General features: G+C 47.7%; 1 protein-coding gene across 2 annotated transcripts in view; it reads right to left on the reverse strand.

Moving 5' to 3' along the window:
* Nucleotides 1-17,671, reverse strand: part of TCF7L1 (transcription factor 7 like 1) — a 176,538-nt gene that overhangs the window by 27,512 nt on the left and 131,355 nt on the right. The window lies entirely within an intron of this gene.

The following is a 17,671-nucleotide window of genomic DNA, read 5'->3' on the forward strand; positions in this document are numbered from 1 at the left end:
TTACTCTGCCAACATAGGCTGTGTGACCCTGAACGAGTGATTAACAACTCTGAGTCCCAGTTTCAGCATCTGTAAGGCAAGGTTATTATCACTCACGGTACAGGTTGTTCGGAGGACTAGGGACGGTGTCACATATTGAACACAGTGCCTCGCACATGGGAGACATTTGATAAATGACACCTATTATTTCCATAAGCAAACCATTAGTCTTTGCCAGGAGCAAAAGCACACATGTTGTCTTAGTGTCAACACTGACAGGTTGCTTCTGGGCAGCAGACCCGCAAGCAGCCTCTTTGCAGAATTCTTGAGACTCCTTTGAGAATGAAAGCTGTAACGGAAAGTGGTGGCCCCAGGAAGTTTCACAGAAAGAAGTCTTTGGCTGGGTGCAGTGGCTCATGCCTGTAATCCCAGCACTTTGGGAGGCCAAGGTGGATAGATCACTTGAGGTCAGGAGTTCAAGACCAGCCTGGCCAACATGGTGAAACTTCGTCTCTACTAAAAAAACAAAAAATAGCTGGGTGTGGTGGCGCAGGACTATAGTCCCAGCTAATCGGGAGGCTGAGGCAGGAGAATCGCTTGAGTCTGGGAGGTGGAGGTTGCAGTGAGCCAAGATCGTGCCATGGCACTACAGCCTGGACGACAGAGTGAGACTTTATCTCAAAAAAGAAAAAAAAAGGAGCCTTTGAATCATCCCTCACTCTGGTCATGTAATATCAGGAAAAATCAATCACAATCTGGCTCTGCTGTGTACAGGAGCAGGAGGGCGATGGGAAGAGCCCCAGAAGGCCCCTTTGCTCTTCATTCACCGTAAGTCTTGACCAAGATGGCAGGGACTGACTGGGCTTTCAAAAAGGTGTCCATGGGCAGGAACAACAACTTAAGGTCACACGTGCCACAGGCCAGACTAGCACATGGGATGGGCCAAGCAGGCCCGGTGTGGGAGACCTGGTGGGAAGTGGGAATGAAGCCCTATGAATTAGGACAGTCTTTTCACTTTGCGACCTCTGTACTCCCACCCCTCAGCCCTCAAATGGGGTCTCACCTCTGTCCCTGTCCTCTGCTGACCCTATCTTCTTCCTCCCCTCCCACCACCACCCATCCCTTGCCCTACCCAGAGCCCACACACCCGACATGAATTAACTGGGATTTCAATGCCTGTGGCCAGTTAAAAGCACTGGGCAAATATTGGTATCAATAGTTAAAACTCATTTCCACTGTGAATAACATTTGTGCTACATTTGCACTTGTCAAAGCATTTTCACACACAAAACTCAGTGTAATCTGCACATCAATCCTGCAATGACAAGTAGGGGTGACTATCCCAAATTTTAAAAGGAGCTAGGCCGGGCGCAGTGGCTATGCCTGTAATCCCAGCACTTTGGGAGGCCGAGGTGGGCAAATCATTTGAGGTCAAGAGTTCAAGACCAGCCTGGCCAACATGGTGAAACCCCGTCTCTTACTAAATATACAAAAATTAGCTGGGCGTGGTGGCGTGTGCCTGTAGTCCCACCTTCTTGGGAGGCTGAGGCAGAAGAATCACTTGAACCCGGGAGGCGGAGGTTGCAGTGAACTGAGATCACACCACTGCACTCCAGCCTGGGTGACAGAGTGAGACCTTGTCTCAAAAAAAAAAAAAAAAAAAAGGAGCTAATGGACATAAACAAAGGCTAAACGCTTCCCCAACTTCATACAAGACAGCTGGAGCTGGAGCCTAGGTCTCTTGACTTCAAATCCCACACCTTGCACAAGACCAAGTCACGAAGCTTTTCCTAAGACTGTCTTCCTCAACTCTCCACCCGCAGCCTTCTCTTTGCTCAGATGTGTTTTCTCTCTCCTTCTCTGTCTTGCACGGGGCTGGCCACCCAGAAACAGAATGGGTCCATGCATGTCAGTGTTCTCCTGGAGGGATGCTGAAGGTGCCCAGAGCTTGCACTTGAAGCCTAAACACCACACTCGTTTTTCTAAAAGCAACAACTTGAACATTTCTGGTTTTAAAAATTAAACTACAATAACAACTACCAGGTGCTAAAGAGAAGTATCCCAAATCTATACCCCCTAATATTAAACAGGATAGATGGGTACCTAAAAATCCATCAACTCTACCAGCATCTGCCCCCTATTTAGGGCCACAAAGACACACATTCATTCTTGTTGGCTTACCAGGGATGTCCTTAGATCATATGGGGGTGGTCCAAAGAAATGTAAACCCTAGTCTGGGATGGTGCTAGAGTTGTGGGTCTTAAATAATCCTCTCAAGTGACCTTATAGATTGTCTGGCAGAGCTGGCTTGTAGGACTGTAGTGCAGGGTTTCTCAGGCTCAGCACTATGACATTTTGGGCTGGATACTTTTGTTATTGGGGGTGGTGGGCTGTCCTGGAAAGTTTAACAACATCTTTGGCCTCTAACTATAATACTAAATGCCGATGCGCTCCCATACAGATCATCAAAAACGTCTCCAGATTTTGCCAAATGTCTCCTGGGGCTGAGGGAGAGAATCTTCCCTCCCGCAACTGAGAATCACTGCTCTAGTGGCCAAGGAGCTGGCACCCAATAGACTGCAAGCTCCATGAGGGTTTGTCTGCCTTGGTGCTGGGGATATCAAGGTACAGGTACATTTATGTATGCTTGTATTTTGTACACACATTCATAGTAAGGACTTTCAGTAACAGCCACTCTTTTGGGTGTCTGACCATGTACTTGTTTTATCTATGTAACAAGAAGTCTTGGCTTCTGCTGGGAGGAGACCACACTGGTCGCGCCTACCACTGATACCTGGCCCCTTACAGACAAGTCAGGCAGTGTGAGGGAAAAGAGCAGAAGGGAGAGGTGGTCCTGGGAACAGTGAGCATCTCACCGGGACTGACCCTGCTCCAGCCATGCCTGGGACTCACTCTGGGAGGCAGGGGTGTGGAGGATCGTGACTTTCCCTTTTCTATTTGTCTTTTTAAGATTTGGAGATGAGTGATGGGGGGAGGAGGAAGAGCTCTAAGACTTTGGAGCCCCTACAGCTTGGCCATGGACAGCCTCTGCATCACAACTCTGAGGAAAGGACAGTTGAACTTCCCAGAACCATGAATTGGGGCAGCAGGAGCCAGTGACAACCCTTGTAATCCTCTTCCACTGCAGTACTAGACATTTGAAGATGGCCAGGTAGTTCTGAATTCCTAGCGTCAGGCCCAGCCCAACTAGAGTGGAAATAAAGTTCTTCTGTTTATTTATTTATTTTTATTTTTTATTTTTAGAGATGGGGGTCTTGCTATGTTGCCCAGGCTCATCTTCAACGCCTGGGCTCAAGCAATCCTCCCGCCTTGCTCTCGCAAAGTGCTGGGATTACAGGTGTGAGCCACCATGCCCAGCCAATAAAGCTCTTCTTAGCTGTAAGGCCAACGCCACGATCACCCTGAGGGCAATCACTCATGGGTGGGAGCATGTTCTTGGGGAAGTAAGTGATGGCTGACTGTGCTTAGATTCTTTGCATGGTAATGGTATGTGGGCAGGTTAAAACTGCTGGTTTCTCCATGCCCAGTCTAGGCTACATTTAACTGGCTCTGCAAGGCCCAGCTCCTGACCAGTGTGTTGTGGCTGGGTTTCAGCCCATAGCGAAGATGTGTACACGGGCTGGTCCAGCCACCTCCCTCCTGGGGGATGCCCACTGGAATGTGACACATTGAAATGATGATGAATGGCATCAATGCAACTGATGGCCAGGCAATAGCGATCGCTCCCACTTCTGGGGTGCTTTCTATGGGTTAAATACTCGCTTTTGGATGCTCAAAAATAGAAAGGAAAACACCAAACCCAAACGGCAGGTACTACTGTCTTCGATTTACATATGTCGTGACTATCTAAGACAGGACAGATACACAGTTTTCCAATCTCACTGAATCTGAGAAACACTTTTCTGGGGACTGGGGTTCTGCTACTGTGGTTCACAGTTAAGTAGACTGAGGCTGTGGTTTAAAACATGTCTTTACCTCATTAAGGAAGGATGATTCTAATCCTATTTTTACATTGTTTTCATTGGAGCAGTTGTTGCATTTTTCTCTCAGCATTTACCAAAATGGTCATGTGGTTTCTCTTATTTGACTCATTTATGAGATGTATATATAGCAATAGATTTTCTTACATGAAGGCATTTTTGCATTTCCCAGGTAAGCCCTATTTGGTCATGGTGGTTTGTTCCTTCTTATGCTGTGTTGTGGAATGCTAGTCATGTTTTAAATTGTTGACTTTTACATTCCTAAGTAAAGGTGAACAAAGTTTTCTTTTCTTTGGGTGACATCTTTATCGAGTGTTGCCATCAGTGTCCTTGTGGCTTTATTATTCAGAGGGGCTCTGCTCCTCTCTTTCTCAATGTTTTGGGCCCCTCCTTAGAGCCCTCCTTGGGGCGAGCACTTGGCCAGGCGGGCTGTTTCTGCTCAACGTGGATCTCAGGAAGGGTCCCTCTGAAGGATGCTGTCACTAGAGAGCTAGAGCCCCCTTTCCTGCAGGGAGGCGGAGAATCCATCCTACAGAATCCTCGCTTTGATTGGAGCCATGGAGCAGATTAATTGCAGCTGTGCCCTGGAATTTCCCCAACACACAAATCTTCGTGATGTAAAACAGCTGGGAGGAAATCCCAGCATGCCCTGTACAGAGGCAGGACTGCCAATGAGCTACGGAGATTAACCCTCCGGCTCCCAGAAGGTAGGGAGGGCCCCGCCCCAGCCGTCCTCACCCTGTCCCACACTTGCTTAGTGTGGACAGGACTCTACAGGGCTCGGGGGAACGCCCACATTCTCCCTGTTCGCACGTTCTCACAGAAAAGCCTTTAAGCAGGGCCTGGGCAACAGAGGAAACAAAGCTTCATGTTACAGAATCCACAGCTCCCCACAGTTGCACGCAAGGAAAACAAGTCAGCTCCAAAAACTGCACAGGTGAGAAAACTCCAGCCCAGAGAACGCCTTCCGCTGCTTCTAGAGGAAAGGCCCAGTAGGCAGAGAAACCGCCCCTTGCTCCAGCCCCATGGTCTTGCCCATTTTTGGCCACTTGCCCATCAGCAGACACAAAGGGTCCCAGTTTTGGTGACTGGTCCTTCCTGCCTCTCTGGACCCTATGGTAAACAGTGACTTTGGGGACCTAGAGCCAGGATCCCCTTTGATAGAGAAGCAAGGGTTGCCCAGGCTTTTCGGGAGATGTAAAGTCCCAGTGCCACCCAGAACCCAAGGCTACACCCAAACTCTGGGTGCAGGTGGCTTCCCACCACAGTGACAATAACATTATTCAAAATGCTCTCCTTGTCCTCTTAGAAACTCTATGTAACAGGAACCTATACTATAACTGTATTATAAATGAAAAATGTGAAGAAGCGATCCGTGTCTCCCCGTCTCCATTCTGCCACAGTTGCAGTCGTTTCTTGCCTGGACTACTGCAAATCCTACCAGAGTCAGCCTTCTAAACACCAGTCACATCTCTCCCCTGCTCAGAACACTTGCCTGGTTGGTTTCTGGGGTCAAGAGATAAAGCCCCCAAACTCACCAGCAATCCCACACCACCCTATCCTTCTGGCTTCCACCCTCACCGCCCCCCACCCCAGCTGCACAGAGTCCTCACTGCACTCTGAACGCACCACGCTGCCCTGCTGCTCCCCGGCCTGCTACGGCCTTTACTGCATCCTTCACTCGTGGGAAACTTTAACCCCTCTTCTTCAAAACCCATTTCCTCCCAAGGTCACCCTCCCTGGCATGAAGCCTCCATGAGTCTGTCGCTCTCGAGAAGCGGCACACGGTGTTTCCACAGCACTCACCAGGCTACTCCTCCCCATTTGCACACTCTGTCTGCCCTTGGGACGGTAAGCTCCTCAAGGGTCATGCTGCACCTCAATTCCTCACCCAGAACCCGGCAATCATGATGTGTTGAAACCCTGTCCCATGCTGTATTAATGCCGTGAGCTTAGGCCCAGTTTCCACATCTGTAATGAGGGGTTGAACAGCCTCTGCCTGAAGCCTTTAGAGCAGGGGAGAGATGTGACTGGTGTTTAGAAGGCTGACTCTGGTAGGATTTGCAGTAGTCCAGAAAAGAAACGACTGCAACTGTGGCAGAATGGAGACGGGGAGACACGGATCGCTTCTTCACATTTTTCATTTATAATACGGTTATAGTATAGGTTCCTGTTACATAGAGCTTCTAAGAGGACAAGGAGAGCATTTTGAATAATGTCATTGTCACTGTGGTGGGAAGCCGCCACACGGGAGCCCATTTCACTCATGGGCAATGCCTGCTTCTCACAGTAACTGGCTTAGTCTGCCGAGAATACGTAAACGTAGCATGGAGGCTGGGATGCCCAACGTGGCCAGTTCTTGGAGACCTGTTTCTATCTTCTGTAGTAAAGTTCACAAATGGATCTAAGTTTGAAAATACACTGACACTGAGCAATGAACTCAGGAACAGGGAGACAGAAAAGCTTTCCCAATTGGGAAAACATTTTTAGTTTTCAGCAGTCGGTAAGAGAAAATGAAAGTGTAAAGAACTTGTTCCCAAACAAGATGGATTAGACAAAGAGCTCCAGGGGCAAAAGTATAAAAGAAGTTTTATACTCTTATCCCTTCTTTCTTAAGAATGAGTCATTTATGCCTTTGCTTAACTTTGCGGATGGCACTAAATCCCAAACACATTTTCTGTTTTACCTGAGGGTAGGTTAGATTCTTTCTTGAGGTATTTTTTTTTTTTTTTTTTTGAGATGGAGTCTCACTCTGTCGTCCAGGCTGGAGTGCAGTGGCGCAATCATAGATCACTGCAACCTCCACCTCCTGGGCTCAGGCAATCCTCCCATCTCAGCCTCTCAAGTAGCTGGGACCACAGGCATGTGCCACCATGCCTGGCTAATTTATTGTAGTTTTGGTAGAGACAGGGTTTCACCATATTGCCCTGGCTGGTCTCGAACTCCTGAGCTCAAGTGATCTGCCCGCCTTCACCTCCCAATTCTGCTGGCATTACAGGGGTGAGCCACCGCACCTGGCCTACACTGGTCTTAAACCAATGAAGTGACTTTGCTCTCTCTAGCACCTGTCACAGCATTTAGTCAACAAATGGTTTTAAAGCCCATGCACTGGTAGCAGAGGGGCTCCAAAAGCATTTCATAACTGAATAGTAAACTCAAAAGTAAGAGTGTGTCAATTAGGTGTCAGTTTCACCATAAACACCTCTTTCCTCTGCTTTCCCCAAATGATTCTTTCTTTTGTGGATGATCTCAAAACTATTCTCTTCCCCTCCCATTCCAAAGAACCTGGCAATTTTGCCTCCTAGATTTGACCTAAGGTTTGTTTTTAAAAACTGGCTCCCCCGCAGAAGTCAAGCTTTCGTTTTAGAGCACAGGAGGCAAGAGATCAGGGTTCCAGACTCTTTCTAACCTTTCTGGACTCCATAGTCTCATCTTTAAAATGGGAATATTTTACTTCATCAGCCTGAAGCAGGGGCCTGGACTAGATGGTCTCCTTTGGAAGGAAAAATCAAATGCAGCTGTTTGTCTAAACACAGAGGGCACTGGGAGTGCCGACCGTGTTGAGGTGTTCAACAAATACGGAATCAGGGGTCCTAGCTGAACCCCACTTACAAGCTGTGTGCCTGTGTACATCACCTTTCAGAACCTCTGGTTTCCACATGTAAAATAGGAATAAGAACACCTACTGCCTGGCAGAGTGATTATCTCACGTGTGGCTGTCACACTCAAGTGTGAGTGTCCTCTCACACTGGAGAGGACTAGGCAGAGTGTGGGGCATGCGGGGAGCTTGTAAGAAATCTGTGTTCAGTCACTAAATGTGTAAGTTATTGGTATTCTAGGAGCCTGTGACCTGCGCTTTACCTGGGGAGACAGGTCTGGTTCGGTGGTGTGTTGGTAAATGCCTAACAACTGGCTCTCTAAGCAAAAAACAAAGTGAAAAACCAAAGCATTTGCTGGTATTCATGGTGTAAACACTCCCGCTGATTTCAAGGTACCACGATGAGTCACTGAAGGCTCAGTGCGGAAGAGATGCTACCAGTTGGCTGGGTGCCAGCTGGCTCAGGCACACCAATGACCGTGGGCAAGAGCTGGGTTGGGGGGGTGGTCTCAGATGTGTCCTGACTTGCTGGGATGGCTGGAAAGCTGAGACACACATGGTTCTCAGCTGACGTGGGCCTGCTTGAGGTCTTGATGGAGAGCCGGACACTTGGCTAGGTATGTCCCCCGACAGCTGCATGCTCTGGAGGAGGGAAAACTCTGCTCCCAGAGCACTAGGCACAGCCATTCTGTGGTGGCCCTGACCAGGGGGACCCCGGGACAGAGCCCTAGGCTTTCAAACAATGTCAAAGTTCAACTTGCTTCCGAGTCCGCATTTCTGCAGCCTGGAGCGCTGGGCCTGCTGAGTCGCAAGCTGCCTCTCCCATCAGCTGTGACCTTGGGTTTGCTGGGCCTGGGCAGTGTCTGTGCAGTGTCTATGCTCACTGCCCAGCCACCAATGTGCTGCAGGAAGTGTCTTCGTGGAAACTGGCTTTGGAGGCCCAGTCCTCCTTTCCCTGAGGTGAACCCTGCTGGGCCCCTCCCTCTGTCTCTCCCCTGTCGCTGTGTGCCTGGGAATCTACTGACACGCTTCCCTCCCCTCAGGCCCTCAGGTGAGAACATCTGCCCTGGCCCCCACAGGATGCAGAGTCCACCTGCTGGCCTCTGACCAGGAGCTCAGACTGGGCTGAAAGAGCAAATGCCTTTCTCCTTCACAGCCTGCAGCCTGTTCTCTGGCCTGCACATACCCACCCACGCCACTCTGCCCCCACTCCATTCGCCGGCATAGTAGGGCTGGTCCCATAGCCATCCCCACAGAGCTGCCTCCTCCTGGGTTACAGGAGGTGCCATAACCGACTCAAGGGGCCCATACTCACAGACATGGAGGTGTTTCCCAGGCTTCTGCTGCAGTGAACACCCTTGAACACTCACCATGTTGCCCATGTATGTCTATAGTGGGAGGACACATTTCCAGCTGTGAGGGGAATCACTAGGTCAAAGATATGCACACTTAAGTTCTGAGGAGTGTTATTAAATTTCTCCCAGTTGACACTGCTAACAGCAACCTGGGAGAGGGCTTATTTCCCCACACCCTTGCCCATACAAGGTTATCAAACTGTTTAAACTTTGCCAAACTGACAGGTAAAAAAGTCCCTCACTGGAGTTTCCATTACTCTTATAACGAGTGAGGCTGCGAATTGTCCTCTGTATGGGTGATGATTTGAAGGAGGGAAAAAAGATGTGTGTGGCACAGAGGAAGTGGGGCACATAATCTGCTGGATGGTGGGGATGGGGGAGGACGAATATGGAGTCACTGCCGGTGAAACACAGGAGGAGTCTGTGGGTTCCTTGCAGCTGGCACAGCCTGTGCAACCTCTCCTGCATTTGATCTTCACTCAGGTGGAAGAGGCCAGAGAGAAGGAGCTGAGGCTGAGTCTGTGGGCTGTTGTGAGTGAGGAGGAGGCGGGAGGAGAGCCCAGGAAGCTGCTGGTGGGCAGCTGCCCCTTCTGGTTCTCCCCCTTTCCCTTCCCCGCATGTACACAGGCTGCTTACATGCCCTCCCCGCCTCCCAGGTACTTCTCAGCCCCCAGAAGGCTGGCTTCTGTTCCACTCCCTCCACTGTCTCTGTAGACACTCTCCTGTCTTTGCAAGGCCAAGGATGACTTTAGGAAGAAAATAAAGGCAACTGGCTTTTGAAGTGCCACATGACATGGGCAGCTCTGGGGAAGCCTCTCCCCCCTCCTGCCCTGTGGCTGCAGGTTCTGCATGCCTTTTGGGTGATTTTTTAATTGATTGATTGATATACTGGTTAATGGATTGATTGATAGGGTCTTGCCCTGTCAGCCAGGCTGGAGTGCAGTGGCACGACTGTAGCTCACTGCAGCCTTGACTTCATGGAATCAAGCAATCCTCCCACATCAGCCTCCTGCATAGCTGGGACTGCAGGCAAGCACCACACCACCCGGCTAATTTTTTTTTTTTGGTAGAGACAGGGTCTCACTATGTTGCCCAGGCTGGTCTGAAACTCTTGGCCTTAAGTGATCCTTTCGCCTTAGCCTCCCAAAGTGCTTGGGATTATAGCTTTGAGCTACCACGCCCGGTCATGCACATTTATTGACCTGAATAAAGTGTGCTGGACAAACTGTTCAGTGAGAAAACCCAATTAAATAATCTGGAAGCATAGTCACCCAAATGTTATCGCTGGATTTTTAACATTTCAGGCAATTTTATTAGTTCCTTTTTCATATTTTTCTTCTTCACTTGAAATTTTTACAATCAGTATGTCTTATATCATAGCAACAGTAAGCAAAGCTATTAAAAGTAACCCCAGATGAATTATTTTCAATCCTGTGCCTTCAGTGTACCTAACCAGAAACCTCAAAATCCACTTTAATGACTTTAGTTACCTCCCTAACCTGCTCTGGGCCACCCAGTTATATGGCTTCTGGACATTTTTTGAACCCTATTCCGAGGAGGAGCCCCTGCAGCAGCCTTCTGGGTTTGCTTGAGCTCCTGCAGGTTCTCACCCAGGAGGAAGGCAGCGGGGGTGGGGGGCAACCCGGTTTGAAAGGGGTGGTAGTGGGCTGCAAACCACATCGGCAGGTTGCTTTGCCTCACATTGACAAAATGTCTGTTGTCCAAGAATAGGGTAGTTGACAGAAATGAAGGGATCCCAAATCCTCTCTCCACTGAGTCACCAGTGCTCCTGTTCTCAGTTCATCTCTTCAGTCTACCCTTCACTTACCTCTAGAAATATCTTTCTAAAATATAAAACTGTGCTGTTTAAAGCTAGCAGGAGGCTACTCATTCTTACAGGACTGCCTACCAGATGATCAAGATGCAGTGACAGCTCTGTACAGAGACCTCCATCAATGTTTAGTGAGTATCTCATATAAAAGGTGGCTGTTTATATGCATGATATACCACAGGAGAGATTTTTTATGTACATAAATAACTAGACTATAAGCCTATAAATGACAGGTTCAGATAAGACAGGGATGACAATGGGCAAGAATTATCGTGGAACAACTGAAAACTTCATAGAGGAGGTGGCATCTGTGCTGGGTCCTGCAGGCAGGATATACTTCCATAGTTGTTTTACTTTTTAAAGCATTCCATATGAATTATCTGATTTGATATTACTGACTCCTGGATATAGGTAAAGCAGATATTATTATGTTCATTTAAAAAATGGGAAACTGGGCTGGGCGCAGTAGCTTATGCCTGTAATCCCAGCACTTTCGGAGGCCGAGGCAGGAGGATCACGAGGTCAGGAGCTCAAGACCAGCATGGCCAATATGGCAAAACCCCGTCTCTACTAAAAATACAAAAATTAGCCGGGTGTGGTGGCGGGTGCCTGTAATCCTAGCTACTTGGGAGGCTGAGGCAGGAGAACTGCTTGAATCTGGGAGGCAGAAGTTGCAGTGAGCTGAGATCGCACCATTGAACTCCAGCCTGGGTGACAGAGGGAGACTCTGAATCAAAAAAAAAAAGGAAATTGAGCCTGCTGGAGGCTGTTGGATTTCCTCGACACTGGCACTAGAATATAGGACTTTGGGCGTTTATGTTGTAACTCTAAGGGTACAAGGACATGATTTCTGCCTTCTAGAAACTTGTGGTTGGGAATGGGACTCACACTTGTAATCGCAGCATTTTGGGAGGCTGAGGCAGGTGGATCACTTGAGCCCAGGAGTTCAAGACCAGCCTGGGAAACAAAGTGAGATGAGACCCCGTCTCTACAAAAATACAAAAAAAATTAGCCAGGTGTGGTGGCGCACGCTTGTAGTCCCAGCTACCCGAGAGGCTGAGCTGGGAGGATCGATTCAGCCCTCGAGTTCGAGGCTGCAGTGAGCTGTGATTGCACCACTGCACTCCAGCCTGGGTGACAGAGTGAGACTCTGTCTCTAAATAAAAAATAAAGAAACTTCCAACTGATCTCGGAATCTTGGGATAGCAAATATGGGGCACAGGAGCAGTCCCATCCCTCCGTGCTTGTGGCAGACACTGCTAGTAGACCATGGCACTCTTTCTTGCTAAAGGTGGGTAAGACCTCAGAATCCTCAACACTGAGGCAGCTACTAACAGTTGATTAAAACTGACCTGTAAGGTGCAATCTATTTATTCTCTCTGATTTACGCCAGGAGGTAGATACAGATGTTCTGTCTGGTGAGAAGGAGGGGCAGAAACCAGGTCATAGAAGCATCTCTCCTGGCTGGCACAAAGCGGAACTCAGCTCCTAGACAGAGGTGAAGGCTTCACCAAGAATGTGACTAGATGGCAAAAACAGTCATAATTTGCAGAAAGTCCATTGACCAAAAGCAGGCCTGAGAATTCTAAAGTTTACGGACTTTCCCCTATGGGAGGAGAAGCTGGAAAGCATCCCAGGTATTGAGGAGAAAGGAAGCAGGATCTGTGTATAATCAGTGGGGAACAGGAAGCGCTTATCTGGGGCCAGTGAAATACTCAACACAAAAGAACAGCCAGGCAGCCTGGAGCTGCCTTCCAGCCACAGAGCTTCAAGGGTCTCTTAGAACCCTTCCCCGCGGCTCCTGCAGGCCCAGCAGCTGGCCAAAGTCAACAACTCCTGGGCACCGGGAGATGGGAAATGTCTGAGGAGGCCTCTCCATAGATGGGCAGTTCCAGGAGAGCTCTCCGACCCCACAGGTGAACAAGAACACAGGAGAATAAGGGTCACACCAGCCACCTCTATACAGGGCCATTGCTCCTGATAAAGGAGCCTGAAGAACGGGTCCTGTACCCTACACTAGTGTGTATGCAAATGTGGGTGCACATGTGGCTTACATATCTCAGGGAACAACACGATTTTATGTCCATATTGAAGGGAGGGTGCAGGAAGTTATGACGGACAGTGGAAGGGCTGAGAAGTTCCCATCTCAATACTATTAAACAACACCTCCTATTTTTTAGTACCTAAAATATTTACATTAATAGGCCTTAAAATATTTAAGTATTTAAAATATTTAAGTATTTAAGCCAGTATTTTTGGCTGGGTGTGGTGGCTCACGCCTGTAGGCCCAGCACTTTGGGAGGCTCACCTGAGCCCAGGAGTTCAACAGTAGCCTGGGCAACATGGTGAAACCCTGTCTCTACAAAACACAACAAAACAAAAATGTATATATAGCCAAACAAACAAAATTATAAATACATATGTATGTGTATTTTTTATGTATGTGTACACAATTACACATACATGTTACAGGCAAAGTTTGATATCTTGGATACTGTTGCTTACAGTGAAGCTCCATTTTTAAAAAGTGGAAAAAAGTGAATCAATTCAAAGAAAAATAATTATGTAAATAGTATAGGTGGTATGTGGCAAAGATTATGTGAGGAAGTGACATCCAGGGAATACTGTTGTAGGATTGCATGTTTGTGGCCATCCAGGGGCTACTGCCAGTTGTGGATGAGGGCACCCCTAGGAATTGGAGAAAGAGGTTCTGCACACAGACTCAAAGGTCAGAGCATCCCAGGACACACCACTATTTTCTTCCCAAATTGCTTCTCACCGAGATCTACCATCTCTCTCTTCTCATGTACCTGCAGGGTCAAAACCTCAGACATCTTTTCCTCCACCTTCTTCCTCACTTTGTCATCTAGCCCATCAAGTCCTGTGTTTTTTCAATCTCAACTACCACTGTCTTGCAATGGCTCCCTAACATTCACCTTGCCCCACACTCGTTCCTCCAGGTTGGTCACACACCCTGCTGCCCGCTGACTTTGCAGCTCACAGCCAGGCTCATTTCCTCGCTTAGCTTCCCCTAAGCTCTTTGGGGATAGGCATCCAATCTTTTTTTTTTTTTAACCTGCCGCTTCAGAAAGGCATCCAGGCTGGGCATGGTGGCTGACGCCTGTAATCCCAGCACTTTGGGAAACCGAGGAGGGTGGGTCACCTGAGGTCAGGAGTTCGACACCAGCCTGGCCAACATGGTGAAACCCCATCTCTATGAAAAGTACAAAAACTAGCCGGGCATGGTGGCGGGCGCCTGTAATCCCAGCTACTCACGAGGCAGAGGTTGCAGTGAACCGAAATCGCGCCACTGCACTCCAGCCTGGGTGACGTGACCGAGACTCTGTCTCAAAAAAAAAAAAAAAAAAAAAAAGGCATCCAATCTTATTTGCCCTTTGGGTCCCCACGGCCTTAAGCACAGCATATCATTTGTGAGAGGTGCTTGATGACTATTGCAGGGTGTTCTAGGATTAACCAAATTAGAGGTGCAAGTCCTTCTCTCTGGAGGTGTTGCCTCCCAGGCAGCTCTAGTGGAAATGTTGTATGCAAAGGCAATTAGCGGTCACACTCCTGGGGTTGTTGCCACAGACCCTAATTTAGCTGACGTAGGGTGAGAACAGAGAAACCATCACCTTTTGGGAGAATGATGGATAGAGGGAATGGGAAGGTCCGCTGCCAGTGGGGACCCTATCAGGTGAGTAAGACTCCATTTACCTAAAGTGATCAAATAAAAAACATTTACCGATATCATATCTGCTTCTATTTTTATATTTTCCTCTACAGTTAATACATTATAAAAAAACAAACAGAAACATTCTAATCTTTTGTAGCTGGGGGCCTTGATGCTGGGATTCTTCTGTTCAGCCCCACTGTGGAATACAGCACTTCTGAAATTCATACTCTGTTTGATATTAATATCATTTCAGATAAGCAAATAAGTATGTGCCAAAGCCAAGGACAGGAAACTGTCTGCATAAATCTTGGATAAACAGATTTCTTTAAAGAAAACATTTAGTGATGCGTTACCTTGTGCCAGATACTCCATGTGTTATTTCGTTTAACCCCCACAGCCTTATAAGTTGATGCTATTATTATCCTCATTTAACAGATGGAGGGATTAAGGTACAAAGAGGTTAACTAACTTGCCCCAGTCTATCCCAAACCCAAAAGCCAACTCTTTTTTTTTTTTTTTTTTTTTGAGACAGAGCCTCGCTCTGTTGCCCAGGCTGGAGTGCAATGGCACAATCTTGGTTCACTGCAACCTCCGCCTCCCGGGTTCAAGTGATTCTTCCACCTCAGCCTCCCAAGTAGCTGGAATACAGGTGCACACCCAGCTAATTTTTGTATTTTTGTAGAGACAGCGTTTCACCATGTTAGCCAGGCTGGTCTTGAACTCCTGACCTCAAGTGATCCACCCGCCTCGGCCTCCCAAAGTGGTGGGATTACAGGCATGAGCCACCACACCTGCCCAAGGCCAACTCTTAATCCTTTCATTATGCTAGTGCTGGAAGAGAAGAAAACATACCACTCCTGCAGCCCATCCTGGCACTCCTCAGATAAGGGCAGTCAGGCCCATGGGGTGAGCTGTCCCACCAAGGTCACGGAGGACACTGGCAGAGCTGGGATCAGAACAACCCAGGTGTCCTGGCCCCCAGCTACAGAAGAGCTATGATGGATCAGGTTATTTTTTTTACAACACATAAACATAAAAATAATTGGAAGGGGATGAAATACTAATGTAAGCAAATCAATATTATAAATACCAATCTGAGAAGTCATAAAACACAACAAAAGAATACTTGTATTATTGAAAGTTTCAATATGGATAAGCCGTAAGGCATGCAGAGCATGCTCAACAGCTCCACACTGCCCCCTGGTGGTTCCCAAGTGCCCACCAGAAGCATGCTGGACCAATGACCAGCGGGAAACAAAGGCCCTGGACAAGGATACCTGCTGCACTGAAAACCCCAGGAGCCGGTGACCTGGTGGGCCAGACAACAAAGATCCTCCTGGGCTGGGCACCAAGCCGTCAAGGAAAATCTCTGGGTTCCACTCCCATTTGTTTGCAGAATTTGAGATAAAGAAGTTATGAACTCAGTAATGAGTTAACTACTTTTAGTCTCTCATGTTGGCAGTGGCCTTTTCCCCCTTTAATTACCACAGGCACTTTTTAATACCCTGGTGGTGGGAAAGTAAATTAGTAAATCCTGTCTTGTGCAATTTGGAAGTATGTATCAAGTCTTCTGAAGGCTTACTGTCTCTAGGAATGCATCCTAAGGAAATAATTAAGGATGCAAGCAAAATATAGCTGCAAGGATGTTCACTGAAGAGCTGTTTATAATAGCTGAAAGATATTAAATGCCTTATGCTACAATTATGATATCTGAATTTATGTAGTAGGTGGTTATTTACAGAAACAGAAAGGTGTTTACACTGTTAAGTGAAAAAGCAAGATACAAAACATGTATTTCCACCTGTGTAATGGGGAGTGCTTAAAAAAAGAAAAAACATGTATTGAATCCTACTTTTACTTGTAATTTTGTAAAACAGGTATCTTTATGTATGTGTTGAGAAATCTGGAAGAATATACACTAAGAGGTGAGTTGAACTTAATCTCTCTGGGAGACAAGATTATGGGTGTTTTTATTTTATTCTTTTGGCTAAACATACATTGATTTTAAAAGGTAAATGCAAATATATGCAATGGGAATCACTTTTTAATTAAAAAATTTAAATATATAAAAACACTCAGAAAAAAAAAACCCCAGTAAAGTCTATATTCAAGTCTTCAGCCTCTCATTTCTGAATTTCTGAGTGCTGTTTTCTTTTGAATGGGGTCTTGCCCCTGACAACCTTCCCAACCGTTCCCATTAGGGCCTGGAAAAATGTGACCTCAGCCATTTGGAAGCCTTCAATGGTTCCTGGGCAACATACGCTGGGGCCAGTAAGTGCTGTGACTGCCAGCTGCACAAGTCCTTCCTTGGCTGAGGAAGGGTCCACTCTACAGCCCCGCCCTGGACACTCTCCTCCACTCTTTCCCTTCCAGAGGGATTCCCCTCTGGGGGAAGGTCTGGGCGCCAATTCAACCAGAGGAGACAACCCAGTCTGCTAGTTCTCAGATCTCACTGGCATCAGGGCTGCTGGGAGGAGCTTTAAAAACACTGATTCCTGTCTGCGTTCCCCATTATGATTTAACTCTTCCAGGGTGGGGCTTAAGCATCTACTTTTTTTTTTTTTTTTTTAAGCTCCCAGGTAATATTAATGTGAGGTCAGAGTGGTCCCCAAATGCTCACACCTACCCCTCCATAACTTTCTGTAGTTTCTACCCATTGTTTGGGCTTCTCTTTCAAAGACGACCTTCCTGGATCTATGGTCCTGTCTCTTTTTTTTTTTTTTTTTTTTTTGAGACGGAGTCTCGCTCTGTCGCCCAGGCTGGAGTGCAGTGGCGCGATCTCGGCTCACTGCAAGCTCCGCCTCCCGGGTTCACGCCATTCTCCTGCCTCAGCCTCCCGAGTAGCTGGGACTACAGGCGCCCGCTACCACGCCCGGCTAATTTTTTGTATTTTTAGTAGAGACGGGGTTTCACTGTGTTAGCCAGGATGGTCTCGATCTCCTGACCTCGTGATCCGCCCGCCTCGGCCTCCCAAAGTGCTGGGATTACAGGCGTGAGCCACCGCGCCCGGCCGGTCCTGTCTCTTTTACACTCTTCTTTCACAGCCCAGAGCAAGCATCCACCCACTTACCCATTAAACACTGTTTAGTGCTACTGTGTGCCAGGTTCATGGTTCTCCCCTACCTAAATCCTTGCCTAGAATACATATCTTCATTCCAGTGGATCCATTATAAGGCTCAAGGTGGAAGTTTCTGGTAAAAATGGAGAATCTATAACCTGACAGCAGCCCTCATA

The sequence above is a fragment of the Pan troglodytes genome, chromosome 12 (genome assembly GCF_028858775.2).
Source record: "Pan troglodytes isolate AG18354 chromosome 12, NHGRI_mPanTro3-v2.0_pri, whole genome shotgun sequence".
Classification (NCBI taxonomy): Eukaryota; Metazoa; Chordata; class Mammalia; order Primates; family Hominidae; genus Pan; species Pan troglodytes.